Genomic DNA, 13017 nt, shown 5'->3' on the forward strand with positions numbered 1-13017 from the left:
TAGGGGGAGACTTTAATCTACCAGGTATAGAATGGGATAGTCACACAATCAGAACTGGAGCCAGGGACAGAGACTCTTGTGACATTATCCTGACTGCCTTGTCCGAGAATTACTTCGAGCAGATAGTTAGAGAACCAACTCGTGAAGCTAACGTTTTAGACCTCATAGCAACAAATAGACCGGAACTTTTCGACTCCGTGAATGTAGAAGAGGGTATCAGTGATCATAAGTCAGTGGTTGCATCAATGACTACAAGTGTAATAAGAAATGCCAAGAAAGGAAGGAAAATATATTTGCTTAACAAGAGTGATAGGGCACAAATCGCAGAATATCTGAGTGACCACCATCAAACGTTCATTTCTGAGGAAGAGGATGTGGAACAAAAATGGAAAAAATTCAGAAACATCGTCCAGTACGCCTTAGATAAGTTCGTACCGACTAAGGTCCAAAGCGAGGGGAAAGATCCACCGTGGTATAACAATCATGTACGAAAGGTACTACGGAAACAAAGAAAGCTTCATCATAGGTTTAAGAGTAGTCGAATCATAGCTGATAAGGAAAAGCTGAACGAAGCGAAAAAGAGCGTAAAGAGAGCAATGAGAGAAGCATTCAACGAATTCGAACATAAAACATTGGCAAACAATCTAAACAAGAACCCTAAAAAGTTTTGGTCATATGTAAAATCGGTAAGCGGATCTAAATCCCCTATTCAGTCACTCGTTGACCACGATGGCACCGAAACAGAGGACGACCGAAGAAAGGCAGAAATACTGAATTCAGTGTTCCGAAACTGTTTCACTGCGGAAAATCGTAACACGGTCCCTGACTTCAGCCGTCGCACGGACGCCAAAATGGAAAATATTGAAATAAACGATATCGGAATTGAAAATCAACTGCTATCACTTAGTAGCGGAAAAGCATCCGGACCAGACGAGATACCCTTAAGATTCTACAGTGATTATGCTAAAGAACTTGCCCCCTTTCTATCAGCAATTTATCGTAGATCGCTGGAAGAACGTAAAGTACCTAGCGACTGGAAGAAAGCGCAGGTCGTTCCCATTTTCAAGAAGGGTCATAAATCAGATGCGAATAATTATAGGCCTATTTCGCTTACGTCAATCTGTTGCAGAATAATGGAACATGTTTTGTGTTCTCGTATTATGACGTTCTTAGATAATACAAATCTCCTTCATCATAACCAACATGGATTCCGCAAACAGAGATCATGTGAAACTCAGCTCGCCCTGTTTGTCCAAGAAATTCACAGTGCCGTAGACACTGGCGAGCAGATTGATGCCGTATTCCTGGACTTCAGGAATGCATTTGATACGGTTCCGCACTTACGTTTAGTGAAAAAAATACGAGCTTACGGAATATCGGACCAGGTTTGTGATTGGATTCAGGATTTCCTAGAAGAAAGAACACAACATGTCATTCTTAACGGTTCAAAATCTGCAGATGTAGAGGTAATTTCGGGAGTACCGCAGGGAAGCGTGATAGGACCTTTATTGTTTACAATATACATAAATGACTTAGTTGACAACATCGGTAGCTCCGTGAGGCTATTTGCAGATGACACGGTTGTCTACAAGAAAGTAGCAACATCAGAAGACTCGTACGTACTCCAGGAGGACCTGCAGAGGATTAATGCATGGTGCGACAGCTGGCAGCTTTCCCTAAACGTAGATAAATGTAATATAATGCGCATACATAGGGGCAGAAATCCATTCCAGTACGATTATGCCATAGGTGGTAAATCATTGGAAGCGGTAACGACCGTAAAATACTTAGGAGTTACTATCCGGAGCGATCTGAAGTGGAATGATCACATAAAACAAATAGTGGGAAAAGCAGGCGCCAGGTTGAGATTCATAGGAAGAATTCTAAGAAAATGTGACTCATCGACGAAAGAAGTAGCTTACAAAACGCTTGTTCGTCCGATTCTTGAGTATTGCTCATCAGTATGGGACCCTTACCAGGTTGGATTAATAGAAGAGATAGACATGATCCAGCGAAAAGCAGCGCGATTCGTCATGGGGACATTTAGTCAGCGCGAGAGCGTTACGGAGATGCTGAACAAGCTCCAGTGGCGGACACTTCAAGAAAGGCGTTACGCAATACGGAGAGGTTTATTATCGAAATTACGAGAGAGCACATTCCGGGAAGAGATGGGCAACATATTACTACCGCCCACATATATCTCGCGTAATGATCACAACGAAAAGATCCGAGAAATTAGAGCAAATACGGAGACTTACAAGCAGTCGTTCTTCCCACGCACAATTCGTGAATGGAACAGGGAAGGGGGGATCAGATAGTGGTACAATAAGTACCCTCCGCCACACACCGTAAGGTGGCTCGCGGAGTATAGATGTAGATGTAGAATCATCATTTGATTGTGCACTGACTCACACCATTCCTGAGGCAATGTTGGATGCTAGGAATTTAGACGTGTCCTCAGGTTTAACGAAGAGCCAGATGAAAATATGTTGCTGATAGTAATGGAAAAGTTTTTTTTTGGTGCATTTTGATAAAATGATACCATATAACACTTGAAACTCTTCTACACCAAAGGGTCATGGTTGTCTCATATCCTATAGTTTGGATAATATGTTGTACTAAAAAATTTTAATACGTACTGTGAAGATCCGCTTTTTAAATAGTAATTGCTTAAAAAAGAAGAAATGTATGAGCAGTGTATTCTGTAACCTCTAAATGCTCGAATGTACATGTAAAAATTTAATAATGTGATGTAAGTACCGCTACTGTACTAGTAAATGGCATCCACAGCAAGTTAGACTTGCATGAAGGGTGGTGAGTAAAAGATTCAACAGAACTGTGAGCTGACTTTGTGAACGAGCCAAGAACGCTGTAATCCGAAACAGTGAGTGAGCCAAGAGTGCAGAGATTCAGTAACGACTTCATGCTGGATCCAAAGCAGCAGGGGAGCCAAGAACTTCTGCTGTGCAGTGCATCGTCTTTTACGGTAAAGTATGAAATGGGCTGATAGGACTGCTGCTTACAAGCTGTCTTCAAATCAGAAGGGAGAATAAAAGGAGAGAAAGTGTTACGTGCTTGAGGGAGTCACATTTCCTTGCTTTATATTCTTTGCATGGTTGGCAAACACAAAGTAAGGTATATGACACATTATATATAGCATATTGTTTTGCTACAATGTCACTGTCATAGTGACTAAATCAGGACGTTGAGTGTGCGAACTAACACTTTAAAGATGTTCGGTCTCAAATGGAGTTTCTCTTCGTCAAAATGTCTTGGCTCAAACTCGCCTAGGTGTTGAACCGCATGTGTCGCATTACATTCCCTAAATTAGACACTTGTGGCCCTTTGGTTAAATTGTCTGGCTGATGGCAAGTTTGCGCAATTGTATGAAACATACAAAATTAATATAACATATAATAACAGTAATAATAATATCGGGAGCTAAATTAACGACGTATAAATAATGTAGGCCAAACGGTCGCCATTTGGTTAGAAGAACCTTTAATCCGAAAGCAAAATAACACTCGAGCATATATCCTTTTTACACAGTTCGATCATTCACAATCTCATCGCGAAATACAAGTCCAATACTCCACCTCCTTATGAGCCGTGCACATCTCGTGTTCAATCCACTAATTGTTCGTCATCTTCTATTATAGTAGTGCCACCTCGTTTTCTTATTCCATTTACTGGCGTCACTAACTTCCTGCCTTACTTGCCCGTGAGTGGCAGCAGCATCGCGTATCGATAAGCACACTGTCGTACCATTTTTGGAGCGTCCGATGGTATTTCCCGGTCGTCGAGTGACGGGTAATGAGTGACTGGGAGACGCGCCAGCAGTGCAGTCGCGACGGAGCAACAGTCGCAAGACGGACCAGCAGTCCAGCCGGTCGGTTGGAGTGGAGCAGCAAGCAAGCCCCCGTCGTGCGAGGTCGGGCTGGAGCCGCTGGCAGTGTACACGCTGGGTTGGAGTGTGAAGTGCTGCTTGCGAGTGTTACGAAGTTCTTCGACCACCGATCTTGGACATGAAAGTTGAGTCCTCGCTTAACTTACTATCGACCCTCAATTGTTTACATTTCTTCGTTAGATCCTGTTTGTTGCTTTTGGGACGTTCCCGTGAGCAATAACGTGTGTGTATTTAAGTCGGCTAAGATTCCAGCCTTTTTCCTGTTATATTTAACTTAGTTTATTCCCTTTTATGGAAGTTCACCAGCGGTATCTTCTGCCTTGTGGCCGTTGACGTTCCCGTTACCTACCCTGGTCGTTGACGTAATTTTAGGCAGTGTATTTTTCCTCATCGTATTGTTGCTGTTCAGCGCGGCGTGTAGTTCAACAGCTAAGGTGTTGTTGGTCGCTGTGGGTGCCAGTATTCTGTGCGTCGTGTATTGAAATCTTGTGGTCGTTTTGCTGGATGTGTGGAGCGGAAATCATTTGGTTGATTGGTCGGCCAGCTGTCTGTCGGATTGGTTGCCTCCAGATTAAAAAGTCGTTGGACAGGATGCCTGTCTCACCAAAGCGGGCGTTAGTGTTGCAATTCCAGCCTAGCCCTTGGAAACTTCTGAGCGCTTTTCCTTGTGTGTTATGTAGTAATTTCCTTGTTTCGATTTTAGTTATTTGATTAACATGTGGCTTTCAGCTTAGTGTCAATATCTCTTACATTAATGTTCTTGTCTTGCCCTTCAGACATGAGATTGTTATATTTTTATGTGGGGCCTCCAGCCGAATTTTACTGCAAAGGTTTTAAGATATGTCTTCTGCATTTTAGATTGAATCTCTTTCTAGGCCTTAAGCCATTAAACATATTTTGTTGATATGTGGCCTTCAGCCGAGTATTAATATCTCTTACATTAATGTACTTCTCTTGCCCTTAAGCCATAAGATTGTTATTCTTCATTTTATGTGAAATGTGTTAAGATATGGCCTTCTGCCCTTTAAAATTGAAACTCTTCTTCTAGGGCTTCAGCTGTTAAATTATTTGTTGGTGAGCGGCCTTCATCCGAGTTTCAGAGTCTCTTTAATTAATCTTTTTTTCTTGCCCTTAAGGCACAAGATTGTTATGCTTTTGAACCGGGCCCTTAGCCCAATTTGCATGAAATGTTCTAAGATAAGGCCGTCTGCCTTTTGATTGAAACTCCTCTTATTGCTTAATATACGACCTCCAGCCTAGTTTCATTAAAACTAATTGCTAGGGCCTTCGGCCGATTATATTGAAGATTTAGAAAATATTCTGGGGTGAAACATCCAAAAGAACCTTGTATTTCAATGTTGCTTAAGCATTGTCTCTTGGATTTTGAATGTGGCCTTCAGCCGATCTAAAGTTAATCAAACGAGGTTGATTAAAGTTTCGAGCATTTTGCATCATTTTTGTAATATTGTGTGTCGATATATAAAGTTTGTATGTTGAGTGCAACTGACAGGAACTCATTTTGGCCCTTTTACACAACCTAATCCGCTATGTTCTGCTAGCCCAGGCGTTTCACCTTATCTACGCGAAAAATTACAGTTCACACCAGGCGCGCTGTTGCTCACTTCTCAATGACTAAGTGCTGCGATACCACACTAGCTACCTACAGAGCACTTTCACGCTCTAAATAAGGTATCAATAACATCTATTACATAATAAACGTTAAATTCTTTTACATCAAACCAATACAGATTCTTTCTTAACTTTAAATGTCACGGCCAGCAGCATTGCACCAATGTGCTTTCTGATAAATAAATATAGAACAAAAGTAACTATTAGGCACTTAAATTTACAAAAAAAAATTATTACCTAATGATTCAAAAAGGTCTCATGCTGTCATCGTTCAGTGTGTTTTGTGTGGAGGAAATGATGAGCTGATGCTTAAGTGAAAGTAATGATAATTTAGGTTTACTACATCTTTTAAACAACTAAAGTAACAGAGTTAATATTTATAAAATTTGTCGTTTTAATGTTGCACTTTTATATGAAATGACGATCTTTAAGATCGACCTAAGCGTTCAAGTTTAAGCATTTAGGTCTTTGTTACAAAACTTATTAATTTCACTATAACAGTAAATTCAAAATTATTATAGATATAATAAATATTCAAGTTTGATTGGGATCACAATGAAAATTTAAGGAAGTTCATAAATTAAACTTACTGTGGGTTCATTCCCTGAATTACTACAGAATTAAATACTTCTCGTAAATTTTCCATTTATGGCCAATCTTAAATCCGCTGTATTTAACACTGCTACGCCTCCCTGGGCACAGCCAGCTTCTATGGGGTTTTCCTGTGACGTAGCTTCTCGTCTGTCACACTCGCACACACTGCAGCGCTTAGACCTGATCAGCCGGGCCTCATTCAGCTTAATAGACACCTGTGACTTTCCCCATCTCGTGACGAATCTGCGCTCTTTGTGGCACACTGTCCTGGACGACAGGATTCGTTTCACAATTCCTAGAAGTCTGTCACTTTTGTCCATATGCTTAAATGAGAGGAAATGCTCGTTAACTCACTAGTGGTACACTATTACAGCAGCCTCACCAAGCATCTTTATTCTCTCATCCAGCTAGGAACGTGTAACGTCACAAATACACATATTAGAATAAATCATGCTCTATATTTGTCACGAAAAAATCTGCTATGAGAAGACATTATCCAAGACGAACCATAACCTTTGATTACTTACAACAATCAAACACAGAAACAAAATGACAGAAATTTAAAGAAAGGATGCAACTGATTTTGCGCCCCTCGTTGTTGCCGCGGATAAGCGCGGGAACTCAACCTCACACCGACAGCGAAACATCAATAATTGCAGTGAGTGGCAATTAGTCGCTTTTTACACGAATAAAAGGTGAAATCGATTTCATCTGCTAGTAGTCCTATGATGGAACAGTTTCGTGAGAGGAAATTAATTCGTTATTAAACACAGAATACAACAATAGCTGGTGAGTACTCTGGAAACTGTGTGGAACAAATGGGCGGAAATATACTCCAGAAGTGGAGTAAACAGTAAAGTATAGGATAACTATTAATCATGAGAATTTCAACGTTCACGAAAGTTCTGTACTAATGCTAATCGATTTGAAGCACGAACTTTTGGAAAATCAACTTCACTTACCAACCATGGCCATGGCTTCTTCCTACTCCCACTAATAAAAAAAATTGCTGGAAAAAGTCCTATGATGAGGTATTTTGTGTGGTTATTTTAAAGAAATCAAAAGATATTTCAGGCTCGGAACAGAAAACGTTAGAAAAAGTATTCAGACTTGAAAAAATGGTATTGCACAGATATATTATTTTCCTGAAGGGAACGTCGGCTTTTATAGACAGGTAAATTTTCTTCTTCCCCTCTTACTTTGGCAAGGACAGCTGTCAATATACACCTATAGACTACCGAGATCGCCTGTCTAGAAACCGGAAAAGGAACTAGGTTGCAGCCTGAGCAACATATATGTCGGTCATGGGCAGTCAACCTGTTTCACCTTCCGCCCACCCGCTTCTGTGTTTGGGCTTGTAGTAACATTTTCTTATTGCTCACCGATTCCACAGTAATGGTCATTTATACACTTTATTAAATTTAGAATTCACTTAACTCAAAGCACATAATAATAATTACTTACCAGTTACTTGATGTGAAAATTTTGTGAAATCCTAATGAAAATGTCCATAAACCCCCCTCTGTGTACACCCCACCATGAAAGCTTGAATGCCCAGAAGAAGGCGGTATGGACCAACTTGATTCCCACGGCTGTAGATGAGCGAGATTTCACTGAATCACAGCGACACTGCCAACTGGCTCGAGTGCACTATCAAGATTCGACCAACAGAGGGATTTTAACTGCAGCGTTCAAGTCTTAACCAAGATCTTACATACTCGTCTACTACATTGAGTGCCTGATCTTTATTCAAGATGTTGCACCGCCCTACGACTACCGACGAGTCCTTAAGTTCTACATGTTGAACGTCCTCTTTGTACTCTTTCAGAGGAGTTGACTACGTGCCGCCTACAAGCCTCGTGTCGCCATTTCCATATTCATGTCAGTGTCCTCTCTCCCTCCCCTTCTCCCGCTCTCCCACCAGCTCTCTCTGATCATCCTTCACGCGCGGTAATGCATGCGGAGGGTATGAGGTACGTGAAAAACTGGCTCCACCGAGACATTACCAAATCTCCGGCCCTCGACTCTCAAACCCATCTGTTAAATTGAAAGCGTGTTTTCTATCAATCTATTCTGAAACTGTATAATGTACTGCCACTTGTTTGTTTTGTCGCACATTACTGAGATTATATGTTCAAAATGTTCAAATGTGTGTGAAATCTAATGGGACTGCTAAGGTCATCAGTCCCTAAGCTTACACATTACGTAACCTAAATTATCCTAAGGACAAACACACACACCCATGCCCGAGGGAGAACACGAACCTCTGCCGGGACCAGCCGCACAGTTCATGACTGCAGCTCCTCAGACCGCTCGGCTAATCCCGCGTGGCTACTAAGGTTATAGTTTTCCTGTGAAATTGTTTTACATTATGTATCTTGGCAGTTTTCACTAAGAACTGAAGTAGAAGACAAGGTAAAGCATTAAATTAAATCATCACCAATACTTCGCTATTCGCTGGTGGACGAATAACCTACCGCTATCGGCGTGAATGTGTGGATGAAGAAATCAACTGTAGACCCTGAACCAGCGACTTCCCAAAATCAGTACCATCCAGTATTATGTTAATTGTATGAGACCTACCTCTGCATTTACGTAAGCACTGTGGAAATCACAATATGGTGTATAGTGAAGGGTACTGTGCACAACTGCTAGCCTTTCCCTTTCCTGTTCAACCGCAAATGGAGAAAAAACTATCTACTTACCTCCGCTCGTTATTTATTTATTTTGGGTTAACAATCTTCTAAATGGTATGATGTGGCTCGCCACGAATTTTCATCACAGAGTAGCAATTCCAGCCCCCAATCTCATTCTTTTGCTGGATGCATTCCAATTTCTGTATTCCTCTACAGCCCCATGTAGTACCACAGAAGTTATTTCCGATGTCTTAATTAACAGATGCCTATTAACCCGTTAATTCTTCTTGTCAGTGTTTTCCACGTATTCCTTTCCACGCCGATATTTCGGAGAAGCTCCTGATTTATACCGTATCACACCACCTAATATTCAACAATCGTATTCGTACAAATCTTAATTTCACTTATCTTGTCTTCGTGGTACTTTCGCGAGATGTAGGGTGATGGTGGAAGAACCGTTCTGTAGCCAGTCGCAAATGCCAGTTTTCCCTATTTTATCATTAAGGTTTCAGGAGAAGCACATCGTTTTCCTTACATGAATTCTTGTGTGAGTTAACTAACCGTTTTCGTAATAGGTCTACTCGCGTTGTTGATCAGACCTTCCACTAACAAATCTAGTGACACGCCACTAAATCTCTTCCATGTCTTCCTTTAATCCTGCAGGCCGGTGAAACCTGGTTGGTAGGTACTCAGAGAGCGCACTGGATAAGGTTATTAGTGTGTATGGGGCAGTAAACAGTAACTGTGAGTAGCACAATCAAACACACAACTTTATTTTTCTAAGAACAACTTATTTACACATTTCTTTAAAGATCACAATTAAGCAATACGGTTGAAATCCTGCGCTTAGTTTGGTCTGCATTCTTCATGTTTCAGCCATACTCACAGGAAAAACGTAAAGTGATAGGGCCAAAGGAACTTCACAAGCTGCGACACAGTCGCGAATACAAAAAGTGATCCAGGTACTGTCAAATGTTTCTTATTCCAGTCTTTGATCACAATATAAAGTCCTTCGACGATGATAGGTTACCACACTAGGACATGGTATACAATAGATCTGAATATAGTCATTCCTGACTGGAACCAGTCATTGTCGAAGAACTTTATCCTGTGATCAAGGACCGAAATAGAAAACATTTGTCCAAAGAAACTTGGTAACCAGAAAATGGCACCATTTACGTCAATCCATCTCTATGGGAATGTCTACTGTATCAGTGTATCCAGCTGCCATTAACAATACCACGTACGTAACAGGGACTTCAATAAACAATAAAAACAAGATCTTTTCTCATTTCCATTTGTCCTGTCTGCTATATAAAATTACGACCCATTCCATTAAATTTTGTAAAGCTAGTGAGAATCATCAGACTCGTTAGTAAACCAGAATTCAGATGAGGAATTACATTGCTTCACAACCTATAAAATCGTCACGATCTCGCATTGACCCTCGTAATAACTAATCAGAAATGGAGGCTATCAGAGAGACTCTTTTTATTTAGTTAGTTACACAAGTGTAAAGTACTAAAAAGCACTCCGTCGTCAGGCCACGAGTGACCTACTGGGACCATCCGACCGTCGTGTTATCCTCAGTGGAGAATGCGGATGGGAGTGGCGTGGGGTCAGCGCACCGCTCTCCCGGTCGTTATGATGGTATTCTTGGCCGAAGCCGCTACTATTCGTTCGAGTAGCTCCTCAATTGGCATCACGAGGCTGAGTGCACACTGAAAACTGGCAACAGCGCCTGGATGGTCACCCATCCAAGCGCCGGCCACGCCCGACGCCGCTTAACTTCAGTGATCTCACGGGAACCGGTGTATACACCGCGGCAAGACCGTTGCCTACACAAGTGTAGCCCCCTTTCAAATTAAATTAAGAGATAAAATTAGCACTGCACTGGACGTACGTTTACACCGGTCACCTGCATGTCGTTCATACAATTTGCATCCGACACCCTATCCGTTGAGCTATTTGGATTTAATAGTTAATTTTAGGAAGAAGTTTAAGACTAAATGAGCGACATACGGGCATCATACACGGAGGTGGCAAAAGTCACGAGAACTCTCCTTATGTTGTGCCGGACTTCCTTTCGTCTGGCGTAGTGCAGCAGCTCGATGAGGCATGGAATCAATCAGTCGTTGAGAGTCCACTACAGATATACTGAGCCAAGCTGCCGCTATAGTCGTCCATAACTGCGAAAGTGTTGCCGATCTAGGGTTATCTGTGTAAACTGATCACTTGATTAGGTCACATAAATGTTCGATGGGATTGATGTCGGGCGATCTGTATGGCTAAACCATTCACCCGAATAGACCAGAATGTTGTTCAAACCAATCTCGAAAATTGTCGCCAGGTGACGTGGTGCGTCATTGTTTGGAAAAATGAAGTCCACGAATGGCTGAAAATGGTCTCCAAGTAGCCGAACATTGCCATTTCCAGTCAACAATCGGTTCAATTGGACCAGAGGACCCAGTCCATTCCATGTAAACAGAGTCCACACGATTATGGAGCCACTACCAGTTTGCGCGGTGCCTTGTTTTCTACTTGTATACATGGTTTCGGAGGGTAACCATACCATCACCTCAAATGAACTGAAATCGGGACTCATCTGACCAGGCCACGGTTTTCCGGTCGTCTAGCGCCCAACCGATATGGTCACGATGCCAGGAGGGGCGCTGCAGTTGATGTCTTGCTACTAGGACAGGCACTCAGGTCCGTCGTTTGGTGCCATAGCCCATTAACACCAAATTTACCCTCGTTGTGCTAGATGATACGTTCGTCGTACGTCCCACACTTATTTCTGCAGTTACTTCACGCAGTGTTGCTATTTGGTAGGCACTGACAACTCTACGTCAAAGCCACTGCTCTCAGTCGTCAAGTGAAGCCAGTCGGCCACCGCGTTGCCCGTGGTGAGAGGTTATGCCTTGACAGTGAGAGGAAAAGCCTCGACATAGTGGATCTCCGAATACTGAAATCTTCAACGATTTCCGAAATGGAATGCCCTATTCTTCTAGCTCCAACTACCATTAAACTATCAAATTATGTTAAATACTGTCGTATGGTCATAATCACGATGCAAACCTTTTCGCATGAACCACCTGGGTACAAATGACAGCTTCGCCAATGTAATGCCCCTTTCTACCCTGTGTACGCGACAATACTGCCATCTGTATACGTATGTATCACTATCTCATGACTTTTGTCACTTCAGTTTAAGTACAAGGGCATCAGCCGGACAATTAAGGCATGGGACATCTGGTGGTTCAAGTAGTAAGTGATACGAATGAGGTAGCTGAGGACAAGTGTTAACCCGGAGATATATGCCCCTAGACTCTCCACGTCAGTACAACGCAATTGGTCTTGGAGCCCCTCACAGTTTCCATCGCTATTAATTTGCATTGTAGTATGTATTATGGAGGGAAAAGTTAGCAGATGACACAGTATCATCACCAATCACTTCAAGGCAAATGTATTTCCTGCAGTTTATACATACATATCTGGCTTTTCTACTTTTTTTTGCAGTCTACACGACGTCCTCGTTAGCTCGCGGTTGATTCCAATTCAAAACATTTTCCATCACAGAGCTTTCCAATTCTCTGTTACCTTTTTTGGCAAAATTTTTGACATTGTCTTTTTCTGAAAATGATCTTGCAGAAACGCAAAATCCACCTACCTGAAGAATTTTCTTCTTCCTAGTTTTTCTTTCTTATTTATACTGAAAACTGTAGAGGCTTTATCGCAGTTGTATTCATAATGCTACAAAATAAACCATTGGCATCTTCTTGAATTTCTAACTACATCACATGTTGCACTCATTCCGTCTATCACGTCAGCTCTACTCTTAGTAAGGTTATAGAATGTGATAATTTCGTTTTTTTTGTTTTTAACATTTCAAGTATTTTCATCGAAATTTCCGTCGTGACCATCGTAGACAGAGGTGACACGGCTCTATCTCGTTTCGGCACATAAGAGACTAATGTGCAAGAAAACCAAACATGTATGACTTCTCATGTAGTTTTTTTTTTTTTTTTACTTTTAGTAAATTCAAAGGGAACTAGTTACTTACTCTATCTCATACTACCAACGATAGCCGTGTTCGGCGTTAACAGCGCCTTCGGAAGCTCGTAACCTATAAAATTACTGTAGGAAGGTATGATGCAACCTCCGTTCAAGATAGACCGGCAAAGTCTCCGAACAAGTTCAAGTGGCGTAGTGTGCTGTTTCTATAGGCCTTCAAATTGTTGCCCAGCACAC

Source organism: Schistocerca americana, chromosome 6, assembly GCF_021461395.2.
Source record: "Schistocerca americana isolate TAMUIC-IGC-003095 chromosome 6, iqSchAmer2.1, whole genome shotgun sequence".
Lineage (NCBI taxonomy): Eukaryota > Metazoa > Arthropoda > Insecta > Orthoptera > Acrididae > Schistocerca > Schistocerca americana.